Source organism: Mobula hypostoma, chromosome 7 (assembly GCF_963921235.1).
Source record: "Mobula hypostoma chromosome 7, sMobHyp1.1, whole genome shotgun sequence".
NCBI classification, from domain to species: Eukaryota; Metazoa; Chordata; class Chondrichthyes; order Myliobatiformes; family Myliobatidae; genus Mobula; species Mobula hypostoma.
The window spans coordinates 3233439-3260303 of record NC_086103.1 but is presented as its reverse complement, the minus strand read 5'-3'; positions in this window follow the sequence as shown (position 1 = coordinate 3260303).

The following is a 26865-nucleotide window of genomic DNA, read 5'->3' as shown; positions in this document are numbered from 1 at the left end:
TGAGCTATATACTTTTTGCAATATTTTATGTTTATTTTTTTCAGCTCAGGTTGGTAAAACCTGAGGTACAGGCATTGCGAAGCACACTCATTTCTCAATTGCTGGAAACTTTCGGACTGTTCTAGTGTATTTAGTAATGTGGCTTACTGGAGATTTACATAGATATTACTGTGTGGGCCTAATTGTTTAATGCTATTGTGCAGTGACTTTGGGATGATACAAGCTGTAGATATTGCTAATGTGAGAATGTATAGCCTACTTATATACCACAGACTTTAAATTTTGTCTTTTAATTCAGCATATTTCTGGGTTTTTTCACTTATTGATTCTGTATGTTATGTGTGCTTGGAATAGTTATATCTATTAATTAAGTAGTTCTTGCTTGTTTATCCTGTATTATTACATCTGAATGGTTATTAAGGATTGTCCTATTTGTAATAATGGATTGGTCATAATATAATTTATGGGACTCTGACTCTAAAACTGAATCATGCTTGTTCTTATATTAAGGCATGGTTTCTTTTATGAGTTTGTGTTTTAAACAGGAATTCAGTGAATGATGTTTGGCAGTTGATTGTGTCAGTGTAAGTAATCAGATTGAGTTAAACTGCTGTAGGATCCTGTAATACTTGATTCGGATTTCTCTTGGCATTTTCTGCATTAATCGTCTTGAATTTTTTGGTCTTTTATTATGTATTTTTGATCTTTTTTTTGTGTTAACCACCTGGTCACAAGGAAGCCTTCTGTTAGATTTTTATTTTTTTCTCAGCTCAAGCTGGTAAAACCTGAGGTACTGGCATAACCAAGCACACTCATTTGTCAATTGCGGGGAAATTTCGGACTATTCTAGTGGTGTTTAGTATAGTGGCTTTCTGAAGACTTACATAGATTATGCTATTTTTTTACTATCACTCTATGTTGATCTGATAATCATTGTGCATTTGCTTGTGTGGGGAGATATTGTGTTATAATCTGTTGAGAAGTTTGTCCCTCTATACTGCATGTCAGTCTCAAGTTCTGTTACTCTATAACATATACACATTATGTTTGCTTCTAATGACTATTTTATGCATGTCTCTCCACTCTTAACTGCTTGAGTGATCTCAGTTGTAAGTGGACAGCTCCCCTGAGAAACACTTGCCGCAGTAGCAGTCTGAGGTGTTGATGGGCTACTTTGAATGCTGTCAGTACCTTCTAGAGGTTTCCCAGTGCCTCTCTGCTTATTCAGCAGTCTGAATAATACTGCTACTACTACAACTAATAATAACAAATCATCATCATTATTATTTTGTGTATTTTGTATGTTTTACTGCTATCATAATTATATGTGCATTGTACTCTCTGTGACAGTTGGTACCTTGTTCTGCACCTTGTCCCTGCAGGAACACTGTTTCATTTGGCCACATTCATGTATAGGATTGAATGACAGTTAAAATTGAACTTGAACTTGCAGTCCTCCAGAACTTAGCATTTGTTATCTGCTCCAGGTAACATTGGATTCCACGCCCATAACAGCTAATAACTGGAATAACACAGAATCCCAGCTGTTGTCTGCCCAGTTTCCCTTCTCAATCAGAATCACAACAATTTTCCTTGGAAACCCTGGGTTTGAAGACTTCCCAGATTCCCCTAACCACCCAGGAACCCCTAGAATTACTTCAATATAATTATTTATTACTTACATTTGTTGAATGCTGTCATTTTTGTTCCATGTTGTGTCAACCAATCTCTGCAAATTCCTAATACCTGTAAATGTACATGGCGAATAAAGTTGGTCCGTGATCCTTGAAAATATGATTCACTTTAAAGCACAGCCTTATATGAGTAGATTTTGAGCTTTCTGACATTCGGAAAGGCCTATATGGAGTGGATGTGGAGAGAATGTATCCAATAGTGGGAGAGTCTGGAACCAGAGGGCACAACCTCAGAAAAGAATAATGCCCCTATAGAACAGAGATGAGTATAAATTTCTTTAGCCAGAGATGGTGAATCTGTGGAATTCATTACTACAGATGACTGTGAAGGCCAAGTCATTGGGTGTATTTAAAGTGGAAGTTGATAGGTTCTTGATTTGTCAGGGCATTGATGGTTACGGGGAGAAGGCAGGAGATGGAAATTGAGAAGGATAATAAATCAGCCATGATGGAATGCCAAAGCAGACTTGATAAGCTGAAAGGGCCTAATTCTGTTCCTATGACTTATGGTGTTATCGTCTAGTTCCTAGAAACTATCAACTCACACAGCACAAACCTGACACTGATCAGCACAAAATTCAACTCACCTTGTGAAATGTCAGAATCAATGGGAATTCAGTGACCACTTGAAAACAAAGTAAAAGTCACTGAAGGACTATGTGAGGGAGTATCACACTGTATGATGTGTTTCCAACTAAAGGAAATCCAAGCAACACACACAAAATGCTGAAGAAACTCAGCAGGCCAGGCAGCAACTATGGAAAAGAGCAAACATCGATGTTTCAGGCCGTGACCTTTCATCAGGACTTCCCCCTCGGTCTCCTCCTCCTTCCCTTTCTCCTATGGTCCACTGTCCTCTCCTATCAGATTCCTTCTTCTCCGGCCCTTGATCTTCCTCACCCACCTGGTAACACTTATCAACTTCTAGCCAGCCTCTTTCCCCTTCCCCCACCTTTTTATTCTGGTACCTTCCCCATTTCTTCTCAGTGCTGATGAAGGGTCTTGGTCTGAAACATCGACTATTTACTCTTTTCCATAGATGCTGCCTGGCCTGCTGAGCTTCTATGGCATTCTGTGTGTGCTAACTGAATTCCAAGTTGAAAAAAGTATGTTTTAAACCTTTATTAGAAACCAACAACAAAATCATTTGACTCTTCCGTAATTCATGTAAAACAAAAATGAGTGGGACAAGCATAATTGGATTAAATTCAAACAAAGATAAGTGGTCAACAAAAAATATGTGCTCCTTACTTACCCCCTCTCTTCCACAAGCAAGAGAAAATCTGCAGATGCTGAAAATCCGAGCAACACACACAAAATGCTTAGCAGGCCAGGCAGCATTTAGGAAAGAGTACAGTCAATATTTCGGGACGAACATCCTGCTGAAGGGTTTCAACCTGAAACGTTGACTGTATTCTTTTCTTAGATGCTACCTGGCTTGTTGAGTTCCTCCAGCATTTTGTATGTGTTACCCCATCTCTATGCTGCCAGCCAGAGAACGAGTGACTATATTCATTTATTTCTACCGCCACCCAAATCCTGGTGAGATACCCACATAACAAATTACCTTAGCAACGCACAAATGCTTGAAGAACTCATCGGGTCAGGCAGCGTCTATGGAACTGAATAAATAGTTGACATTTATGGTCAACACCCTTCTTCAGGGCTGATCCTGAAGAGGGGAGATGCCAGAATAAGAAGGTGAGGTGAGGTGAGGAGAGGAGAAGGAGGATAGCTGGAAGGTGATAGATGAAGCCAGGTGAGTGGGAAAAGTAAAAAGCTGGAGAAGAACGAATCTGATAGGAGAGGAGAGTGGAGCATAGGAGAAAGAGGAAGTGGAGGAGACCCAGGGGGATGTGATAGGATTGTGAGAAGAGATAAAATGTCAGTGTGAGGATTAGAGGAAGGGGGGGGGGGAAATTACCAGAAGGAGAAAAGGAGAAATGGAGAAATTGATTTTCATGTCGTCAGGTTGGAGGTCTTAGCCCAGAATGAAGATGTGCAACACAAATAAAATACAGACAGACAATAAATAGATACATGACATCTACAGGGAACATAAGCACACTGGTTCAAATTCTGAGATTCATTGCGGGCACCGGGAGGGTGAGGCTATACACATCTGCCTTCCTCCAGATTGTTCACCATCCTGGCTTGGAAGTACTCAGTGGCCGCTTTATTAGTTACACCTGTACACCTTCTCATTAATGCAAATATCTAATTGGCCAATCATGTAGTAGTAATTCAATGCATGAAAACAGGCTGACATGGTCTGGAGTTTCAGTTGTTGCTCAGTCCAAGTATCAGAATGGGGAGGAAATATGACCTGAGCGTCTTTGACCCTGAAACGCTTGTTGCTGCCAGACAGGATGGTTTGAGTATCTCAGAAACTGTTGATCCCCTGTGGTTTTCGCATATGGTTGATTCCAGAGTTTACAGAGAATTATGCAAAAATCAAAGGACGCCCAGTGTGTAGCAGACTCTCTTGGTGAAAATCCCTTATTAATGAGAGAATGGCTAGTCTGATTTAAACTGACATGAAGGCAACAGTAACGTAAATAATCACAAATTACAACAGTGGAATGCAGAGGAGCACTTCTGCACGCACATGTCGAATCTTGAAGGGGATGGGGTACAGCAGCAGAAGACAAAAAACATAGTCAACATGGATTTGTGAAAGTAAAATCATGTCTGACGAATCTCATAGAATTTTTTGAGGATGTAACTAGTAGAGTGGATAGGGGAGAACCAGTGGATGTGGTATATTTGAATTTTCAAAAGGCTTTTGACAAGGTCCCACACAGGAGATTAGTGTGCAAACTTAAAGCACACGGTATTGGGGGTAAGGTATTGATGTGGATAGAGAATTGGTTAGCAGACAGGAAGCAAAGAGTGGGAATAAACGGGACCTTTTCAGAATGGCAGGCAGTGACTAGTGGGGTACCGCAAGGCTCAGTGCTGGGACCCCAGTTGTTTACAATATATATTAATGACTTGGATGAGGGAATTAAATGCAGCATCTCCAAGTTTGCGGATGACACAAAGCTGGGCGGCAGTGTTAGCTGTGAAGAGGATGCTAAGAGGATGCAGGGTGACTTGGATAGGTTGGGTGAGTGGGAAAATTCATGGCAGATGCAATTTAATGTGGATAAATGTGAAGTTATCCACTTTGGTGGCAAAAATAGGAAAACAGATTATTATCTGAATGGTGGCTGATTAGGAAAAGGGGAGGTGCAACGAGACCTGGGTGTCATTATACACCAGTCGTTGAAAGTGGGCATGCAGGTACAGCAGGCGGTGAAAAAGGCGAATGGTATGCTGGCATTTATAGCGAGAGGATTCGAGTACAGGAGCAGGGAGGTACTAATGCAGTTGTACAAGGCCTTGGTGAGACCACACCTGGAGTATTGTGTGCAGTTTTGGTCCCCTAATCTGAGGAAAGACATCCTTGCCATAGATGGAGTACAAAGAAGGTTCACCAGATTGATTCCTGGGATGGCAGGACTTTCATATGAAGAAAGACTGGATGAACTGGGCTTGTACTCGTTGGAATTTAGAAGATTGAGGGGGGATCTTATTGAAATGTATAAAATCCTAAAGGGATTGGACAGGCTAGATGCAGGAAGATTGTTCCCGATGTTGGGGAAGTCCAGAACGAGGGGTCACAGTTTGAGGATAAAGGGGAAGCCTTTTAGGATTGAGATTAGGAAAAACTTCTTCACACAGAGAGTGGTGAATCTGTGGAATTCTATGCCACAGGAAACAGTTGAGGCCAGTTCATTGGCTATATTTAAGAGGGAGTTAGATATGGCCCTTGTGGCTACGGGGATTAGGGGGTATGGAGGGAAGGCTGGTGCAGGGTTCTGAGTTGGATGATCAGCCATGATCATAATAAATGGTGGTGCAGGCTCGAAGGGCCGAATGGCCTACTCCTGCACCTATTTTCTATGTTTCTATGTTTCTATACCCTCAATGGCCACTTTTTTAGGTCCTAGCTGTACCTAATAAAGTGGCCACTGATTGTATAAATTGCCAACAAAGCACACATACCAAGAAATATATCTTATAATAAGCAATTGCTTCAAAACTGGCCTTGATATTGATTTAAGAATTTAGAATGAAAAGTATTTTATTCATCAGTATGAATCTTTCTTTATAAGAAAAATCAGTGGATTATTTAATGATTAATGTGTGATGATGATGATCTGTAGAGGCTAAATTTATTGGAATCAAAAAATTTATATCCACAGGAAGGGCTGATGTACTGGCAAGGAATTGTTTGTACACCAATATTCCTTGAACTCTATTTAACACCATCTCACACCATCCAGCCCGGCATTAATGTAAACAGAGCCAGCTTTCATCTCAGAACCTTGAAGCACTGGGGACTGTATTCCTTGGAGTTTAGAAGAATGAGGGGAGACCTCATAGAAACATATTGAATGTTAAAAGGCATGGACAGAGTGGATGTGGCAAAGTTGTTTCCCATGATGAGGGAGTCTAGTACGAGAGGGCATGACTTAAGGATTGAAGGGCGCCCATTCAGAACAGAAATGCGAAGAAATTTTTTTAGTCAGAGGGTGGTGAATCTACGGAATTTGTTGCCATGGGCAGCAGTGGAAGCCAAGTCATTGGGTGTATTTAAGGCAGAGATTGATAGGTATCTGAGTAGCCAGGGCACAAAGGTTATGGTGAGAAGGTGGGGAGTGGGACTAAATAGGAGAACGGATCAGCTCATGATAAAATGGCGGAGCAGACTTGATGGGCCAAATGGCCTACTTCTGCTCATTTATCTTATGGTCTTATGGTCTTATAGACTCAATAATGGATTCAGCTTTTTCAGATAACCAGCCTATTCTGTTTGTGCCAGGATTGAAAAGTTCTGAGGTAAGGACATCTACTTCCTCTCTCCTCAGTTTCAATCTACCTCATTATGATTTTGCACTTCATTGTTTACCTGCAATGTGCACTTTCTGTAACTTTTACACTTTATTCTGCATTGTTATTGTTTTAGCTCGTTCACTGTGTAATGTATAAACAGTATACAAGACAATCTTTTTTCTCTATCATGGTGCATGTGACAAAGTAAACCAGTACCAATATCTGAACTCCTGCATATTTTCTGCATGCTCCTTTTTAATTCCAGTTTCCCAGAAACTGCTGTGTTTTGTTTCCTAGTTTCTGCAATTTTCTCTCCCTCTGTTTCCCTCATTCATTTCCCTCTAGTTAAGCCTCCTCATGACAGATGATCTCTTACTCACAGATGCCACTAAAAGTGATTGTGCCACCTGGATAACCTTGATCTCCACCATGTTAAAGATTCAGGCATTCCCATTACTCCCCCCATCCCCCTGTTCTCTACAACTTTAACCTGATTTATTTTCACACTTATCCAGCTCTGATGAAAAGTTATTAATCTGATATATTATTTTTTCTTTCACTCACACACAATCTTTCTCAGTCTCTATCAATTGCATTCTTTCTCATTCTCTCCCTTTCTTTCGATGTTGCTGTGTCTCACACTCACCCACTGTCTCCTTCTCAATTGCAACTCACTCTCACTCCTCCTCCCTCACTCAGTTTCCCTTTCCCTCTGTTGCTCTTAACCTTTCTCACTTTTCACTTCTCTTGTTTGTTCTTTCTCATTCTCTTTCTCTCACCCTCATTCTCCATCTCCTTTATTCTCCTTTTCTCCCTCTCCATTGTTCATTTTCTCTTTCTCTTTCTCACTCTCTCACTTACTTTATCTCTTTAATGCCCTTTCTTTCCCTTTGTTTCTTCCTCCTCCTTGATTGTCTCCCTCTCTCTTTCTCTCTCCCTCTCTCTCCTTCACGTTACCTCTCTCTCTCTGATACTTCTCTCTCCTTCTCTTTCTCTCCCTCTTTCTCTCTCCTCTCTTTCTCACTCTCTCTCCTTTCTCTCTCCTTCCATCCCTCTCTCTTTCTCTCTCCCTCCATCTCTCTCTCCTTCACTCTCTCTCTTTTTCTCTCTCCATCTCTTTCTCTCTCACCCTCTCTATCTCACTCCCCTCCACCTCTCACTCCCTCTCTTTCTCACTCTACTCCATCTTTCTCTCCCCTCCATCTCTCTTTCTTTCTCACTCCATCTTTCTCGCTCTCTCTCTCTCTTTCTCTCACCCTCCATCTCTCTCGCTTTCTCTCTCTCTCACGCTCTCTTTCTCTCTCTCCCTCTTTCTCACTTCCCCTCCTCTCTCCATCTTTCTCCTCTCCATCTCTCCCTCTCCCTCTTTCCCTCTCTTTCTTACTCCCCGTCCATTTCTCTCTCCCCCTTTCTCACTCCCCTCCAGCTCTCTCTCTCTCTCTCTCTCTTCCACTCCATTGCTCTCTCTGTCTCCGCCCCCTCCTTCTCTTTCTATGGATATACTGTATATCTCTGGCATTTTATCTTCAGTCTCTTTCTGTGCAGCAGTGATTCTTTAACTCACAGCAGACAAATTGCATTGAACAGTAGGTCACAAGAGCTCACTGACACTGGTAGCACCAAGCCCAGCACGATTAACACCGCCCAACTTGATTGCTGATGCAAAAATCTTTCCCCACTGCTGACTTTCAGGTTGCTAAGAGATGTCAATGGAGGGAAGTTTCCAACCTAGAGCCAAGGTTGTCAATGCAGAACTGCTCATCATTTGACATGGAGAGCAGCCTGAGACCAGAGCTCCAATCTTCGAGCTGCATGCTTCTTAATGAGCTATAAATCATGCAGGTCAAGCAACTCCACAGCACCAATTACAGACATGCGCTCCAATTCAGAGAACCGTATGCCCAGCAGATTTACCTTTCAACAGGCAGTTCTTTGGCAAGAGATCGAGAGACCCAGCAGAGTACTTCTGTCATAACGGGGGGAGGGGGGGCGCTGGGAGCGGATCCAAATGCAAGACACAGACACTGAAGCACTAGGAACAGGACTAAGAGTGTCAAGAAAGCAAGGGAAGTGGGGAAGAAACGACGCTGGACAAGACACAGGCCCTGCACGAGACTAGGATACAGGGCCTGGGCCAGGACTAGACTAGGAAAGCGGGACCTGGACGAAGAGCTAGGAACTTGGAACCTGGACAAGGACTCTGAGCCAGAGACTGGACAGGAACCCAGAACCTGGGTCTTGACTCAGGCTCAGACCCCGCATCTAGGCGAGGAGAAGACGTGGCTACAGGACAAGGAGTGGCAACAGGACTGGACGTGAGACTCCTGGACAGGACGAGTGAACCCCAGCACAGGACAAGGAAACCCCAACACCGGGCTGGGTGAGGCACATGGTCAGGACGAGAACACGATGCCTGGACTTGGTCGAGGGAGATAGAAACGCAGAGCCTTGGTCGAGGGAGAACAGGAACATGGAACACAGAGCTGGGACCCCTCCTTGGGAACAGGGCTTGGGGCCAGGGCTCTACACAGAGTCAGGACCCCTTCTAGGGAGCAGGATGTAGGGCCAGGACTCATACACAGAACACTGAGAGACAGATTCCCACTCAAGGTAATGGCAAACGGCCAGACCTACCTAGCAAAAGCAAGGACACAAAGAGACAGTCCCAAACAACAAAAGACATTTCCTTATCTAGACACAGCAAGATCGCGGTCTTGCCCTGGTGGTTGAACCTGACGGCATTACAGGAGAGGACACGGGCCAAGGTAGCAGTCAAGGCTTCAGGCGAAGGAAGGGGAGGGGAAGGGAAGGGAACAGTCCACCAACTGAAGCTGAACCCAGGAGCTGTTTACGTAGCCAGCCCAAACTGAGAATCATGCGCCACAATTAAGGCACACAACAGGACAAGGGAAAACTGGAAAACCTGGAATAAGGATCGATGGACCAGACTGTGAACTGAAATGCAGACTTCACGGACCGGACCATGACAACTTCTGTGGCTTCAGTTTATAGCTGGGACTCTGCTGAGACAAAGGGAGCTATACACACAAAATGCTGGAGGATCTCAGCAGGTCAGGCAGCATCTATGGAGGAAAATAAACAGTCAATGTTTCAGGCTGAGACTGTTCATCAGGACTGGAAAGGAAGGGGAAGAAGCCACAATAAGAAGGTGGGGGATGGCATGAACGTTGATTTCTCTATGTCCGATGATTTCTCTGCACTCTCCCTTTTCTCTTTTGCATTTCCCCATTCTGGTGTCCCTCGAAACCCTTCTCTTCCACTCACCTGCCCATCACCTCCCTTTGGTGACCTTTTGCCTTCCCTTATCCCATTGTCCACTCTCCTCTCCTCTCACATTCCTTTTTCAACCCTTTAGCTTTTCCACCCTTCACTTCCTACCTTCTCTCTTCATCCTCCCTCTCCCACCTATCCACCTTCCCTCTCACCTGGCCTCTCCTATCATATGCCAGCATGTACTCCTTCTCCTCTCCACACCTTCATACTGTGGCTTCTTCCCCCTTCCTTTCCAAACCTGATGAAGGGTTTTGGCATGAAACTTGAATGTTAATTCCCTTCCCTAGATGTGGCCTGACTTGCTGATTTCCTCTAGCATTTTGAGTGCTTTGCTCTGGATTTCCAGTATCTGCAGAATCTTTAGTGCAAAGGAAGTTTCAGCCTGATATGGATATCACAGAGGAATGCAGTCCTCAGATACTCAAAACAGCAGGTTACAACGAGAGTCAATAAAACCATAAGACCTTAATATATAGGAGAAGAATTAGGAGATTTGGCTTATTGCGTCTGCTCCGTCATTTCATCATGACGGATTCTATTTTCCTCTCAGCTCCAATCTCCTGCCTTCCCTCCATATACCTTCATCTCCTGACCAGTCAAGAATCTATCATTCTCTGCCTTAAATTTACATAAAGGCTTGGCCTCCACACCTGCCCGTTGCAAAGAATTCCATTGATTCACCACCCACTGGCTAAAGAAATTCCTCCTCATCTCCATTCTAAAAGAAAACCCTTCTATTTTGAGGATGTGCCTTCAGTCTTAGATTCTCCCATCATAGGAAACACCCTCTACACATCCACTCTATCAAGTATCAAGGCCTTACACCATTCAATAGGTTTCAATCAGGTCACCATCATTCTTCTGAATTCTAGTGAATACAGTCCCAGAGCCATCAAATGCTCTTCATATGACAAGCCATTCAATCCTGCAATCATTTTCATGAACCACCTTTGAACCTTCTCCAGTTTCTGCACATCCTTTCGACGATGAGGGGCCAAAGGGCTTCACCAGTGCTTTATAACTTTCAACATTACATAGTTGCTTTTATATTATAGCCCTCTTGAAATGAATGATAACATTGCATTTGCCTTCCTCACACAGACTCAATTGTGCAACGTAACCTTTAGGGAGTCCTGTAGAAGGACTCCCAGGTCCCTTTGTTGTCTCAGTTTTTGGTAATTTCTCTCCATTTAGAAAATAGTCAATCCTTTCATTTCTTCTATCAAAGTGCATAGCCATACACTTCCTGACAAACTGAATAAGTATTTTGCATCAGTCTTCACTATGGAAGACTCTGGCAGTATGGTGGAAGTTCCAGGTATCAGAGGGCATGAAGTGTTTGACGCTACTGTAAATAGAGAGAAGGTTCTTGGGAAACTGAAACATCTGAAGGTACCTAAGTCACCTGGACTAGATGGAGTACACACTAGGGTTTTGAAAGTGAAGAGATTGTGGAGGCAATCACAGGGTCCTACTAATGTTCTTTTAGATACATAAAGTGTAAAAGGGAGGCAAGAGTGGATTTTGGACTGCTGGAAAATGATGCTGGAGACGTAGTGACGAGGTACAATGAAATGTCGGATGAACTGACAAATGCATCCATTTTGTCTTCAGCAACCTCTATCAGGACTCTGGGATGTAGTCCATCTGGCTCAGGTGATTGATCCAACTTAGGACCTTTGAGTTTGCAAGGTAGAAATATTCCCCCAAGTTTTTTTTGTTGAAGTGAAATCAGAGAAAACTGTCAACAAATGTAAAAGGAAGTGAATGAATAAGGCTGTGCAGGATCCAGGGCAAAGTTGTCACCTGTAGTTTCTGCATGCTTCCCATTTACTCAGTAGTAATGAGGCAAACTAATATCTCCCAAGTATTCACAGGCATGAGCCAACTGGTGAGGTTCAAATAATCAATAGACCTTCTGAAGTGTAGCACAGAAGCATCCCACCTTCTGGACCACCTCTGACCACCATGATAGAAGGCAAAATGGGTCTCTAACCTTTGTGTAGTCATTGACTAACATAGCATGGAAAGAGATGCTTCAGCCAACCAAGATGCCTACCTAAGCCAGTCCCATTTACCTATGTTTGACCCATGTCCCTTTAAACCTCTTCTATCCATGTACTTATTCAAATGTCTTTTAAATGTTATTATTTTACCATTCTCAAACATTTTATGTGGGAACTCGTTCCAAATATCATAATTCAATGTTCAAAGTAAATTTTGTTATCAAAGTACCCATGTCACTGTCAAGACTATGAACAAAGTCATCAGATAGACACAGCTGGTAGATATAGAAGTCTTTATTTAAGCTGACAGCCATTGGAGATACTCAATAGAAAGAGAGAGAGAGAGACAGAGAGAGGGAGAGAGAGAGAGAGAGAGAGAGAGAGACAGAGAGAGGGAGAGAGAGAGAGAGAGAGAGAGAGAGAGAGAGAGAGAGAGAGAGACTCCCCAACTCAACATTACATCGCATTTTTATATGTTAATGAGAAAAGTTAACAGGACAATTTATTTGGATATAGTGCCCTCATTATGCTTCTTTTGAGTTATATGTAATTTTTTAAGTGCCTGGATCTTCCCACCAGCACACCCAAAATGAATGCTAACCACTGTGTTCTCTGAGTTGTATTCATGCAATGGGGAGTTGAGTACATTCATGCATATACAGACATCTCAAATTAATTAGAAGTTTCCTGGTCAGCAATTTAATCTAAAATGCAGCTTTACGAAGATCATTAGTTGGAGCTGCATTTTTAATTCAATCTACAATCCACATACAAATCTGAAGATTAGGTTGCTGTTGAAGTTAATATTTGGCATATTGCATCTCCAAAGTATACTCTTAACAGTCACTATATACAACTCTGAGATGAATTTTCCTAGGAGCATACTCAGGAATTCTATAGAATAGTAACTTTATCAAGGTCAATGAAAGCCCAACCAGAGTGCGGAAGGCAACAAACTGTGCAAATGCAAGTATAAATATATAGCAATAAATAACATGAGATAATGAGGTAAAGAGTCCTTAATGTATGATAATTGCTTGTGGGAACATCTCACTGGATGGGAGTGCAGAGCCTGATGATTGAGGGTAGTAACTGTTCTTAAACCTGATGGTGCAAATCCTGAGGCTCTTGTACTTTCTAACTGGTGGCATATGCGAGAAAAGAGTATGGCCCCTGGGTGGTGGCAGTCTCTGATGATATGAGCTACTCTCTGTGCAAAAAAAAATTGCCCCTCAAGTTCTTATTAAATTTTTCCCTTTTCACTTTAAACCTGTACCCTCTAGATTTTAATTTCCTTTCCCTGAGACAAAGTCTGTATACATTCACCTCTCTGTCTCCAATGATCCAATGAGTGCAGTACTAACCTGCCCAAACTCCCAGCCATGATGTGCACTGGCAATACCAGAACCCAAGTGTGAATAAAAGACAGGCTTTGGTATAGGGACTTTAGTGAGAGTTTATTCATAATAATTCCAGAAGAGCATCGGTGGCTCAGCTAAGCGACATCACGAGAAGTAACGTTCACAAATCTAGGACCCTGCAATTAGCACGAATTGGCATCCTCTCAAATAGTAAAAGTAACGTGGAATCCCGAAGCCTATCAAAATAAACTTAAACAAGTTTAAACAGAAGGCACCTAGAGACCTCATTACAAACAGCGAGTCTATTAAACTTGAATTAAATGACTAAGCAATGAAAATCATTAAAGAATTTATAACAATGAAGTTAGTTGGTTCAATGGTTATGAGAACAATCAGCCGTTTCCATGGGAAATGCCCCTGATCCAAGTAACTGCACCTGATCTGATTTCATGCAAATGACACTCTTCACTTTATGTTTTAATGTACATGTGACAAATAAAACTAATATTTTTCCTTCTTTTCCTTTATCTTTCAATCCATAACACAGCAATAAATTTTTAAAAATGGTCCTTTTGTATTTTTTTGAGTATTAAAGTAGTGTAATGATTAAATTACTAAATTAGAAATCCACAATCAAGATCAACAAACCAGAGGAGAGAGTTCAAACCCAAACATGCAGCTGTGAAATTTTAATTTCAGTTGATAGTATGAAATATTTAAAATAATTCTAGGCCAAATAATGATCCTTGTGATGCTAGAATATCATTAAAAATATATCTGAATGTTTTTCAGTGGAAGAAACTTTCTAATATTGTGGTGTTCTTTTGCCGATGTTTCCTCCCATTCGAGGTGACATCCTCAGTGTGCAGTTGTTGGTGTGTCTCTCTGGAAGTGTTCACATTTATATATCTTCCCCCACCAACCCCCTCACCATTTTCTTGCCTCTGTCCTGATTGTCTGCCACTTCAGTTAACTTTTTAAATTCTATTGGCTTGCATTTCTTTGCCTTCTAGGGGTTCATAGATGGCATTTATTTTGATATGTTTGTTCATGGAGTTATCAGAGAAGAAACATTCTTCTAAAAATTCTCGTACCTGCTTTGTGTTTCTCTGTGCCAGAACCTCTGCGGTGTTCCAGTTAAGTTGGTTTCCTTCTCGGTCTCCGAGAACCGAGGTCAGTGACAGTGGATCATATCTCTGTACCGTAAATGAGTTGAGAATTTACATCTTGTCTGGCTGATGTAGTTCTTGCTGCAGAAACTTCTCTCTTTACTCAGTTTTTCCTAATCTGGGTCCTAAAAGGCTTCCTCTTTATCCTCAAACTGTGACCCCTCGTCCTGGACTTCCCCAACATCGGGAACAATCTTCCTGCATCTAGCCTGTCCAATCCCTTTAGAATTTTATACGTTTCAATCAGATCCCCCCTCAATCTTCTAAATTCCAACGAGTATAAACCTAGTTCATCCAGTCTTTCATCATATGAAAGTCCTGCCATTCCAGGAATCAATCTGGTGAACCTTCTTTGTACTCCCTCTATGGCAAGGATGTCTTTCCTCAAATTAGGGGACCAAAACTGCACACAATACTCCAGGTGTGGTCTCACCAAGGCCTTGTACAACTGCAGTAGTACCTCCCTGCTCCTGTACTCGAATCCTCTCGCTATAAATGCCAGCATACCATTCGCTTTTTTAAGTACCACAGCAATGGACTTGATTCCAAAATGACTGAGCCAACATGAAATTAAGCTCAGTGCTCCAGATTCCTCCCCATCCCAAAACTGAGTTGCTAGATTTATTTTTCACTGGACAAGACACCGGCGAGACTGCACTTGGAGTGCTGAGTTCAGTTTTGGTCTCCCTGCTAAAAGAAAAATGTTATCAAATTGGAAGATTGCCGAAAAGATTTACAAGGATCTCGCCAGCATTCAAGTGACTGCATTACAGGGAGAGGTTGGACAGGCTGAGATTTTTTCAGATTCAGAATCAGATATATTTATCACATGTACTGTACGTTGAAACATACAGTGAATGTGTGTTCTCTTAAGGATATGCTGGGAGCAGCCTGCAAGTGTCGCCACACATTCGGGGGTCAACATAGTATGCCCACAATGTTCTGCCAAACGATACGGTACAAGGAGCAACAGCTGCAATAACAGCAATAACAAAACAAAACTGGACAACAGCACAACAAGCCCCTTTCCCATCCCTCCCACCCACCCTCTTACAACTTAGAGCATAGAAGAATGAGGTGTGATGTTATGAAGCTGTATAAAATCATGAGGGGCATACATTAGGCAAATGCACTCAGTCTTTAAGTAATAAAGAATGAGAGAGCGTAGGTTTAAGGAGAGAGGGGTAAGATTTAATGAGGGCAAATTTTTTCACAATGGCTAGTCTGACAATTGAATGGACTGCCAGAGGAAGAGGTGGAGGTAGGTACAATAAAACTTTTGAAAGACAATTGGACAGCTGCATGGATAGCAAGGTTTAGACTGATATGTGTTAAATGTAGGGAAGTGGGACTAGCTTGGATGTGCACCATTGTTGCCATGGACCAGTTGGCCTGAAGGAAATGATTCCACACCCTATTAGAGTGATAGAGAAGTACAGCGCAGAAAAAGGCCCTTTAGCCGATGCTGAAACAATTTATACTGCCTACTCTCCACAACCTGCACCAGGACCATAGCCCTCCATATTCCTATTATCCACGTACTTATCCCAACTTCCATTAAATATCAAAATTGAGCTTAATTCTAACTTTGAAAGGCTAAGAAATTATTGTAACTTTGACTCAGTATTTTTAAACATTTTAAAGATTAGCCTCATTTGACAACTGAATGCTGAAACTTACAGCGAAATGCGTCATTTTGCATCGATGACCAACACAGCCCAAGGAGGCATCCAGCACCAACATAGCCTGCCCGCAACTCACTAACCAGAATCCGTATGTCTTTGGAATGTGGGAGGAAACTGGAGCACTCATGGGAAAACTCACCTCATCACAGGGAGAACTTAAGAACTCCCGACAGACAGTGGCGGGAATTGAACCCAGATTGGGTGTTCTTTTACAATTGCCTTCGCTATAGGTTAATGCCTGGAAAAAAACAAACAAAAAAAGGAAGTTAGTGGGCATATGTGAGAGAGAATAAGTTGCAGGGAAGTAAACATAGGGGAATGGGAGTGATACTGACTGTGAGTCAGCACGTTGACAATGGGCAGAATGTCCTCTTTTCTGTCAGCATAAATAAGCCACTCCTTTCAATGAAGAAAGTGCAATAGTGTTATTAATGCAAAATTCTTGAGTGATTTGAATGAATTTGGGGCAACAAAATCAGTGTTGATTTACTCTGTGGCAGGGTACCTCCAAATTATTTACTAAAGTTAATTATTTTCCCGATCTATCATGGGATAGCATCTTCTTGCAGGAATAGTCACCACCTACGTGGGTTACTGCTTGGGCAGCCTCACTGAAGAAAAGCCAACCCAGGAAAAGAACATTCTGAAGTGTTCAGAAGGAAAGAAAATTACTCCCTACGCTGTGCATTTTTCTTCAGAGAGAATGGCTTGAATAAAAGAGAAAAAGAAATTGCTGACAGAATCACTAAATATCCTGGACTACAATCACTCAGGCAGTGGTCCGAGCTTTTGAAATGATGTGACAAATAGCGGCAAAGGTTTGCAGATACAGCAAGATTTATAATGTAGCTTGCAAAGAAAATAAGTATCTGATAGCCAAAGTGTACTATGGTTTGCAGAAGAACTGATAATGCCTGAATAGGAAAAAAAATGTTTCCAAACATGCAATTTAACCTTGGATACTGCAAGAGTTCAAACCAATTCTTTAACCGTAAGCCCTAAAATATTTTTTGCAAAATTGCATTCAAGAAACATATTTTTTTGGAGTTCAGCATAACGTAACCTTCCTATTTTGTTTTAACTTCACATATGTTTTTTCCTGTTGAAGCCCAATTGCCAAACACTACTGCTGTGTCACATCTGATTCAAGCCAATTTCAAATGTGAACCCACATTTCCAGACCAAACCTGAGGCTCTGCTTCACACAGGGTCATGGATTACATGATTTATGGAAATCCATTTGATGGAACCATATGCAGATTCCCCTACACATTTTTAAATGTTGTTCCTTTCCATGCCATGTGGTACATCAGGCGGCAAGCTTGCTGTACCTTTAGCATTTGTCTGTTTCTTGTGAGGCCAAGTTGCTAGCTCGATGCTCAACCCGGCACAGATGGAAAGTGTGCAAGGAGCCTGCTGAATTGGAACCCGGCACTTCTCACCTTGAAGTCTGGTGCAAATGCCACTACACCAGCCGGCTATACATTTTTAAAGCATTCTTCAAAATAGCAGTAATAATCGCATTAAAAAATACGCTTTTCATTTATGTCTGGACGCAGAATATGTACTATGAGCTTAATTCTGAATATTGTTAGAGTGAATATTAATTAAAATGAAAGATTTTATAGCAAGTGTACATAGCGATATGATGTTGACTACTATAGAAAATCACTTTTCAGAAAAATTGACTAATAGGCACACCTAGGGAATGGTGCCATTACACAGCTTCGAGACTACCTATATTCTCATCAGATAATTCACTATAATTGAAATAGATAAAGTTGAGATGCTCTTGCCCATGTCTAAACTAATCCCATTTATTCAGTTATATCTATACCTTTCATTGCCATGCCTGTTTAAGTGCTGATCGAAACATCTCTAAAATTCAGTGTCAGCATGTGGTTCCACCATCTCCTCAAGCAGTGATTCCAGACATCAAATACACTTTGTAGATAAAAAGAAACGTTCTTCTCAAATTTCCTTTAAAGCTCCATCCATCAGAGCATAAGATATAAGAACAGAATTGGGCTGTTCGTCCCTTCAAGTCTGTTCCACAAGTAGCCCTCTCAATCCTATTCTCCTGCCTTCTCCCCGTAACTTTTGACACCCTCACTTGCTCACAGCAGCGGTCTACGGCAAGATCGCCACAGATTAATCACCCTCTAGCTAAAGAAATTTCTCCTCATCTCTTTTCTAAAGAGCTGTCCTTCTTTCCAGAAGTTTCCAACCTGGGGTCCAAAGACCCCTTGCTTAATGGTATTGGTCCATTGCATTAAAAATGTTAGGGAACTCTGTATCCTGAGGCTGTGTGCTCTGGTCTTAGACTCCCACTATAGAGAAAACATCTTCTGCATATTCTCTCTCATCTTAAATCTATGCCCTTTTGTTGTGATACCACTACCATCTGAAAAAAGAATTTTAATGCCCCTTACAAATCCTTTTACCTCTATCAGGTCACCAACTTGCCCTCCTTTGCCTTATGGAAAACAAATCCAGCCTGTTCAAACTCTTCCCCCTAACTAAAGTTTCTAATCCAGAAAATATCCTGTTGAACCTCCCATGCACTTTCTCCAGTACAGCTATATCCTTCCTACAGTGTAGTAGTCAGTACTGAAAAATGGTGCGAAGATAAAAGATCAGTTTTGATCTGATTGAATAGAAAACACATGCAAAGTCTTTGTACTTCTGCTCTATGTTCCAATGTTCAATAACGTGGCAAAAGACAAACACACACTGCAAACATGTATAGAATTTGCACGAAACCAGCTTTCATAAAGCACGGGGATCTGGAGGGCTTATAAAGCTGGAGGAAGGAAATCAAGGAGGAATTGGAGCATAAGGATGGAAATGTTTACCTGTCGGCTGTGGTGCACCGGGATCCAATATAGGTCCACAAGCACAAGCACTTGGCTGAATGGGATCAAAGCACACACGAGTGCCAGAGGGCACGAACATTCTGTGATGACTGCTGAACAGAGCTGAAACCAAGGTGTGTTTTAGGATCAAAACTGTTGCCTTCTCACTTTAATTCCTTCATAAAGATATTCCAGTTCCTCGCTCCTCTTCACTGTCCCTCATTGTTGTGTCCAGTAATCCCCAGCTTCAGTAAAAAAGAATCATGGGGAGGGGGTTAAATCATAAACGCAAGAGGCTGCAAATCCAAAGCAACAGAAACAAAATGCTGGAGGAACTCAGATGATCAGGCGACATCTATGGAAATGAATAAACAATTGACGTTTTCAGCTGAGACTCTTCAGTCCTGATGAAGGCTCTCATCCCAATACATCGACTGCTTCATTGAGCCAGAACACATAACTTGTTCCAGATGCAACCTCAAAAGGAGTTGGTTATCGCTGTCATCGTTTGACTGAACAACTTGGAGAGTCCACCCAACCTGGCTGCGAGGCTGGATTACTCCAAACACTGAGCCTATTTGCTGAGATCAAGAACGGCTTCAGGCTGTGCGGTCCGGCGGAATCGCAGCATTGGGCCTGGGCCCGAGCCCTAGAGTGAGGAACAACTCGATGCATGGATAATTTAAACACCAGCCCAGATTGACCAGAAAGCCCTGGTGTGGAATTGTGGGTTGGACTAATTCCACTCACTCTCCCATGATGTTTATTCATTTCTCCAGTGGCTGTCGTCTCTGTGAGTTTCAAGGCACTCTGCCTGGCTAATACGATGAAATTGAGATCAAGACTTGGGTTTACTACTCTGGCTGCTCCAGCAAGTGGATCTAATGACTCAGGCTGGTTCAGAATGCTGTCATTTGCATCTATTGTTTACATTTTTTTTAATTAAATGTAATCGTGAACAATAGCCAGATCAAAAATGGTGATCAAGTCAACTAGTTCCCAAAGAGAACTCTGATAGGCCAATCAGATGGTTCACTGCTGCTCAGCAATAGAACACAAAAAAATCATATGTACAATTAAGAAGCATTAAAAAATAGTAGAAATACTGGAGTCATGATCATCATGATGAAATCTGCTGATGAGAGACATGATGTCTTTTTTTTCTTTCTCAGCAGAGTAGTTATAGTCTTTCTTTTATTTTAATTAGGTTCTTCGGGTTTCTTGCTTTGTAGATGCCTGCAAGCAAACAAATCTCAAGGTATATAATTTATACATCCTTTGATAATAAATGTACGTTGATTGATTGATTTCTATAGATGTTGTCTGACATGCTGAGTTTCTCTCGTATTTTGTGTGTGTTATTCATGGGGACTCTTTTGCTTCTTTGAGATGTTGTGTGAATGCAAAATAAAACCTGGAGGGGAAGGGCTATCAAAGAGAAACTCAGTTTTCACAGAATAAAATCTCAGCCAAGATAGGCATGATCATTGTGGGGTTAGAGGAGATTCAACAAATTGCCATTGGGGAGATGCTACATGTCCATCATCACCATGACTACACTCATGCTCTAAACTTCTTTCATGTCACTTCTCAACAACACTTACTCAGGTGTAATATCCAAGCTGTCCTTTCACAATGTCCTTTAAATGGCCTTTCCTGCTCTCCCTGTTCTGTTGATAATTATTGAGTCTGTTCATATGTTCACATTTATTTAAGTTTGATTATTGATGTTTGCACAGAATCTCAGGTGGCGACAAGGCAGCATACAGGAGAGAAATAGATTGGGTAGTCAGTGATGTTCCAATAGCAATTTTGCGCTCAGTGTCTGCTGGAGAAAAATATAGATTATAAACTTCAGGAAATGAAAGTCAGGAGAACACATACTCAGTGAAGAGTGAGCAGCTTCAAGTTCTTTCGTGCCAACAGCTCAGAGGATATATCAAGGGCCCACCATATAGATAAAATCACAAAGAAGACATTTCAGTGGCTAAACTTCATTGAGAGTTTCAGGAGATTTGGTATGTTACCAAAGAATCTCACAAGTTTATATAGATTGACCATGGAAGGCATTCTCAAAATGCTGGAGGAACTTAGCCAGCCAGGCAACATCTATAGAAAAGAGGACAGTCGACATTTTGGGCCGAGACCATTCAGCAGGATTCTGTACTCCAGCATTTTGTGTGTGTTGCTTGGATATCCAGCGCTTGCAGATTTTCTCTTGTTTGTGCAAAGCATTCTGACTGGTTCTGTTACAGGCTGGTATGGAGACTCCAATGCACAGAACTGCATGAGGCTGTACAAGGTTGTAGACTCAACCAGCTCCATGAGCAGCACAATTCCCCCATCATGAAGGACATCTTCCAAAGGCAAGTGCCTCAAGAAGGCAACATCTATCATTAAGAACTCTCTCCATCTGTGACATTGCCTTATCTCATCACTATCATCAATGAGGAGGTACAAGAGCCTAAAGACCCATGACCAATGATTTAGGAACAGCTTCTTCCCCTCCACCATCAGAGTTATGAACAGACCCATGAACACTTTTTCACCTTTTGCACTAAATTATTTTTCTTGTATATCTTATTGTAACATAAATAAATTTTTTGAGGATGTGACTAAACACATTGATGAAGGTAGAGATGCGGATGTACTGTATATGGATTTTAGCAAGGTGTTTGATAAGGTACCCCATGTAAGGCTTATTGAGAAAGTAAGGAAGCATGGGATCCAAGGGGACATTGCTTTGTGGATCCAGAACTGGCTTGCCAAAAGAAGGCAAAGAGTGGTTGTACATGGGTCATATTCTGCATGGAGGCTGGTGACCAGTGGTGTGCCTCAGAGATCTGTTCTGGGACCTATACTCTTTGTGATTTTTATAAATGATCCAGATGAGGAAGTGGAGGGATAGGTTAGTAAATTTGCTGATGACACAAAGGTTGGGGGTGTTATGGATAGTGTGGAGGACTGTCAGAGGTTACAGCAGGACATTGATAGGATGCAAAACTGGGCTGAGAAGTGGCAGATGGAGTTCAACCCAAATAAGTGTGAGGTGGTTAATTTAGGTAGGTCAAATATGATGGCAGAATACTGTATAGCATTAATGGTAAGACTCTTGGCAGTGTGAAGGATCAGAGGGATCTTGGGGTCCAAATCCATAGGACAGTCGAAGCTGCTATGCAGGTTAAGTCTGTGGTTAAGAAGGCATACAGTGCATTGGCCTTCATCAATCATGGGATTGAGTTTAAGAGCCGAGAGGTAATGTTGCAGCTATATAGGACCCTGGTCAGACCCCACTTTGAGTGCTGTGCTCAATTCTGGTCACTATACTACAGGAAGCACGTGGAAAGGGTGCAGAGGAGATTTACAAGGATGTTGCCTGGATTGTGGGGCATGCCTTATGAGAATAGGTTGAGTGAACTTGGCCTTTTCTCCTTGGAGCGACAGAGGATGAGAGGTGACCTGATAGAGGTGTATAAGATGATGAGAGGCATTGATGGTGTGGATAGTCAGAGGCCTTTTCCCTGGGCTGAAATGGCTCACGAGAGGGCATTGTTTTAAGGTGCTTGGTAGTAGGTACAGAGTAAATGGCAGGAGTTAAGTTTTTTTATGCAGAGAATGGTGAGTGCGTGGAATGGGCTGCAGCAGCAGTGGTGGAGGTGGAAACGATAAGGTCTTTTAAGAGACTCCTGGATAGGTGTATGGAACTTAGAAAAATAGAGGGCTATAGGTAAGCCTAGGTAGTTCTAAGGTAAGGATATGTTTGGCACAGCTTTCTGGGCCGAAGGGCCTGTATTGTGCTGCAGGTTTTCTACGTTTCTATTGAAATTTTTAAAGTATTGTACTGTAATACTGCACAAAACAACAAATTTCACGATACTTCTATGATATAAATCCGATTTGATTCTGATTCTTTTTCTACCAAAGTATTACTTCTGTCAGAAGTTTTCCTAAAACATGTTAATATCCTCTTTTTAGTTCAATATATTCCTAATTTTACCATTGCCAATACATTTAGAAATGATTTCATGTATTTCCACATTGAGTTCCTTAAAAAGTCTAAGAATGAGCTCTAGTCTTTGAGAAACAGCACCTTGTACACACCAAGGAATAGATTGTGGACTTCCGAAAGGGTAAGATGAGGGAAAACAGACTAGTCCTCATCGAGGAATCAACAGTGAAATGAGTGAGTGGATTCAAGTTCCTGCGTGTCAACATCTCTGAAGATCTATCCTGGGCCCAACATGTTGGTGGAATTGCAAAGAAGGCACGAAAGCAGCTATATTTCATTTGCAGTTTGAGGAGATTTGGTATGTCACCAAAGGCACGTGCAAGTTTCTACAGATGTACTGTGGAGAGCATGCTGGCTGGTTGCATCACCATTTACATCTCATAGTTCAAAGAAAAAGTATTATCAAAGTACACATATCTCACCATATTCAAGCCTGAGATTCATTTTCTTGTGGGGGTTCATATTGAGTAGAAAGAAGCACAATCGCATCAACAGAGGTGGACAAGCAGCCAATGTGAAAAAGACAAACTGTGAAGATACAAAAATGAAAGAAAGAAAGAATAAGCAAGCAAACATAGGTAGATAAATATGCAACTAAATATACAGAACAGCCTTTAAAATTGAGTTCATCAGTTGTGGAATCAGTTCAGTTTTGGAGTGAGTGAGGGTTCAAGAGCCTCGTGCTTGCCAGGTAATATCTGTTGCTGAAGCTGGTGATGTTTGTCATAGAAACATAGAATATAGGTGCAGGAGTAGGCCATTCGGCCCTTCGAGCCTGCACCACCATTTATTATGATCATGGCTGATCATCCAACTCAGAACCCTGCAGCAGCCTTCCCTCTATACCCCCTGATCCCCCTAGCCACAAGGGCCATATCTAACTCCCTCTTAAATATAGCCAATGAACTGGCCTCAACTGTTTCCTGTGGCAGAGAATTCCACAGATTCACCACTCTCTGTGTGAAGAAGTTTTTCCTAATCTCAGTCCTAAAAGGCTTCCCCTTTATCCTCAAACTGTGACCCCTTGTTCTGGACTTCCCCAACATCGGGAACAATCTTCCTGCATCTAGCCTGTCCAATCCCTTTAGGATTTTATACGTTTCAATCAGATCCCCCTTCAATCTTTTAAATTCCAATGAGTACAAGCCTAGTTCATCCAGTCTTTCATCATATGAAAATCCTGCCATCCCAGGAATCAATCTGGTGAACTTTCTTTGTACTCCCTCTATGGCAAGGATGTCTTTCCTCAGATTAGGGGACCAAAACTGCACACAATACTCCAGGTGTGGTCTCACCAAGGCCTTGTACAACTGCAGTAGTACCTCCCTGCTCCTGTACTCAAATCCTCTTGCTATAAATGCCAGCATACCATTCGCCTTTTTCACCGCCTGCTGTACCTGCATGCCCACTTTCAGTGACTGGTGTATAATGACACCCAGGTCTCGTTGCACCTCCCCTTTTCCTAATCGACCACCATTCAGATAATAATCTGTTTTCCTATTTTTGCCACCAAAGTGGATAACTTCACATTTATCCACATTAAATTGCATCTGCCATGAATTTGCCCACTCACCCAACCTATCCAAGTCACCCTGCATCCTCTTAGCATCCTCCTCACAGCTAACACTGCCAGCCAGCTTTGTGTCATCCGCAAACTTGGAGATGCTGCATTTAATTCCCTCATCCAAGTCATTAATATATATTGTAAACAACTGGGGTCCCAGCACTGAGCCTTGCGGTGCCCCACTAGCCTGCCATTCTGAAAAGGTCCCGTTTATTCCCACTCTTTGCTTCCTGTCTGCTAACCAATTTTCTATCCACATCAATACCTTACCCCCAATACTGTGTGCTTTAAGTTTGCACACTAATCTCCTGTGTGGGACCTTGTCAAAAGCCTTTTGAAAATCCAAATATACCACATCCATTGGTTCTCCCCTATCCACTCTACTAGTTACATCCTCAGAAAATTCTATGACTATAACTCCCATAACTCCTTCTTGATGACAGCAGTGAGAAGAGACCATGGCCTGAATAGAGTGTGTCCCTGATAATGGATGCTGTTTTCCTGCAACAGCACTCCTTCTAGATGCTCAATGGAGAGGAGGGCTTTACCCATGATGAACTGGCCGTATCCACCACTTTTTCTAGTTTTTCCTTCAAAAGTACTGGTGTTTCCATAGCTGGCAGTGATGCAACCAGTAAATATACACAGCACCTTCAATCTATAGGAGTTTGTCAAAGTTTAACAGACTTGCATAACCTGCACGAACTTCTAAGAAAGTAGAGGCACTGCCATGCTTTCTTTGTAATATCAGTTAGTGTGCATGCTGCATCTAGGTCAGATCCTCTGAAATGATAATGCCTGAGGATTCAACAGAGGATCTGAATGAATACATCATGGTTCTTCAGAAGGCAATGCCTCATAATGGTGCATCCATCATGAAGGATCCCCATCACTCTCTTCGCATTGCTGCTATGAGGGAGGATGTGCAGGAGCCTGAAGAATTGCTTCTTCCACTCATCCATCAGAATTCTGAATGGACAGTAAACCCATGAACTGTTCCTCACTAATTTTTGCTCCCTATTTGCACTAACATTTAAAATTTTTAAGAACATACATATATTTTATTGTAATTTATGTAGTTTTATATATTATACTGTACTACAACATCAAAACAATACATTTTATGACATATAGCAGTGATGTTAAACCTGACTATGATTCTGATCCTAGTTTCAATAGATGTGTTTGACACTACTGTATATACTGAATTCGGTCCATTTCTCAATTACTTTATTTGTCCTGCCACAATAATTTGAATCTCCTGCATTTTCATTTTGCCTGCCTTTATTGTTAGGCACTTTTCCAAATGGTTTCTGAAAGTCCATATACCAATCATCCACCCTTATTAGTTCTTTCCACTTGCTCATCAACCAGCCCGATCAATTTTGTCAAACCCAATTTGCCTTTAACAAATCTGAGCCAACTTTAATTTATTAGCTAAATGCCAATTAATTTAGTCCCAGAATTTTTGCCTCAACAAAGCCTCTCCATCACTGACATCAGGTTAACAGGCATGTTGTTATAATTTTTATTGCTAATTTAGTCAGGCTCATTCACAGCAGCTCTTTGAACCCAAAAACAAGATAACCTTTGATCAGAAAGAAATGTAATGCCAGTCAGAACTATTGGTTGTCTGATCAAAGTAAAATTACATTTAACAAATAAAGTAAGTCGAGGTAAATTCCTCCGTAAAGCACAAATGATGCACTATTAACTCCTGTTAAGCATGAAGGTGCAGAATAGATCATATAATAACTAAACATCAAGAAGCGTTTGTGGAACTATTTTTCACAGCAATGCATATAGGGCAAACTGATCAAACTACTGGATTTATTTTCAAAGCCTCTGGAAATTAATCACCCATAATAAATGTATTTGCAAAAACTAGAACCATGTTTCTTTCTAAACCTTGAATCAGTGGCCACTTTATTAAGTACTCATGTACACCTGTCTGTTTTGTTAAACACATAGCAACCATTATTACAATGGGGCTGGATGGTAGCATAGTGGTTAGCACAAATCATTACAGTACCAGTGACCTGGGTTCAATTCCCACCACTGCCTGTCAGGAGTTTGTGTGTTCACCCCGTGACTGTGTGCGTTTCCTCCAGGTGCTCTAGTTTCCTTCCGCAATCCAAAGATGTACCGGTTGGTAGGTTATTTTTGTCCTTGTGAATTGTCCCGTGATTAGGCTAGGATTAAATTGGGGGTTTCTGGCCAACGTGACTCCGAAGGGCCAGAAGGACCTACTCTATGCCAATAAATAAATAAATAAACTGACCCTCGCACGTTTTATTTGGGAAATCCTACAAGTGGGATTTGAACCCCAATCTTACAGCTGGCACTA